The sequence below is a fragment of the Cynoglossus semilaevis genome, chromosome 16 (genome assembly GCF_000523025.1).
Source record: "Cynoglossus semilaevis isolate Cse_v1.0 chromosome 16, Cse_v1.0, whole genome shotgun sequence".
Classification (NCBI taxonomy): Eukaryota; Metazoa; Chordata; class Actinopteri; order Pleuronectiformes; family Cynoglossidae; genus Cynoglossus; species Cynoglossus semilaevis.
This window is the reverse complement of record NC_024322.1, coordinates 15291238-15291991: the sequence shown is the minus strand read 5'-3', so window position 1 is coordinate 15291991 and position 754 is coordinate 15291238. Positions and strand designations below refer to the sequence as shown.

Here is a 754-nt window from a genome sequence, read left to right as displayed (position 1 = left end):
GGATGGATGTGTGGATGTGTGGGTGTATTGATGGATGGATGGATGGATGGTTGGATGGATGGTTGGATGGATTGATCCCTTCAGGAACCAAAGGCTACCACATCATCAGCCAGCAGAGGTCACTGTGACCTTACTTCCACAGACGTTTCTTTAAATGACCAGATGATGATGTCATTATTAGACCCTTGATAGCCTTTGACTTCTGGAAACATCCGCGCAGGCATCGACAACAGGACGCTCCAGTTTAATGGGCGGCTGTTATTAGAGGTCATTACAACAATGGCCACACGGGCCTTGTTAGTGGGCACTTAACCATCTGTACACAAATGTCCACTGAACCACCGCGCCTCGTCTCTGACTGACCTCTGAAGGTCTGAAGTGTCCTTTCAAGTCCAAGCTTCCAGGGAGCATTAATAAAAAGGCTCTTTAAAGAGCGGCCCATCAAAGAAACATCCACAGGGGGCGCCATCTGTTCACATCTCCTCCCATCTGAGGCTCTGAGGGTCTTTGTTCCTTCACATTGATCCAGTCATTTAACTACCATTTCTATAAAACCAAAGAGCAGGTCACCTGAGATCGCCACCTTGTGATGAGTAATAAACATTGTCATTGGAACGTGAGCAGAATAAACACAGACGTACTGAAGAAAAGCAACATGAAACACGACACTGGTTCAACACTCAGACAACAGGTGCATGATGGGAAACTTATTGATGGACCTATTCTTCCTCAACAACCGCAGGACAACGTAGAT

The 754-nt window shown here is 46.6% G+C and overlaps 1 protein-coding gene across 1 annotated transcript in view; it reads right to left on the bottom strand.

The window, feature by feature from the left end:
- Positions 1–754, bottom strand: part of thsd7ba (thrombospondin, type I, domain containing 7Ba) — an 87876-nt gene that overhangs the window by 15960 nt on the left and 71162 nt on the right. The gene's annotated exons all lie outside the window — the stretch shown is intronic.